This window comes from Austrofundulus limnaeus, unplaced genomic scaffold (assembly GCF_001266775.1).
Source record: "Austrofundulus limnaeus strain Quisiro unplaced genomic scaffold, Austrofundulus_limnaeus-1.0 Scaffold371, whole genome shotgun sequence".
Taxonomy (NCBI): Eukaryota; Metazoa; Chordata; class Actinopteri; order Cyprinodontiformes; family Rivulidae; genus Austrofundulus; species Austrofundulus limnaeus.
Genome location: NW_013952773.1, coordinates 25,671 through 25,910, shown reverse-complemented (window position 1 = coordinate 25,910; position 240 = coordinate 25,671).

Genomic DNA, 240 nt, shown 5'->3' with positions numbered 1-240 from the left:
TAACCTGGTAAACATGAACCACTACAGTGAGATCGAGGGAAGTGTCCTCTATTTTCACAAAAGCAAAGCTTGACATTAAGCAACCCTCTCAGTCACCTGACCCACCTCATGCGGACTGACCAATGAGGAGGAGATCTCAACTCACGTTCAGTGACAGGCAGCCTCTCTGTGCAGCACAAGAGCTCCAACAGACAGTTTAACAAAAGCAGGAGAAAACCAGATATTTTGCTGGTGCCTTCA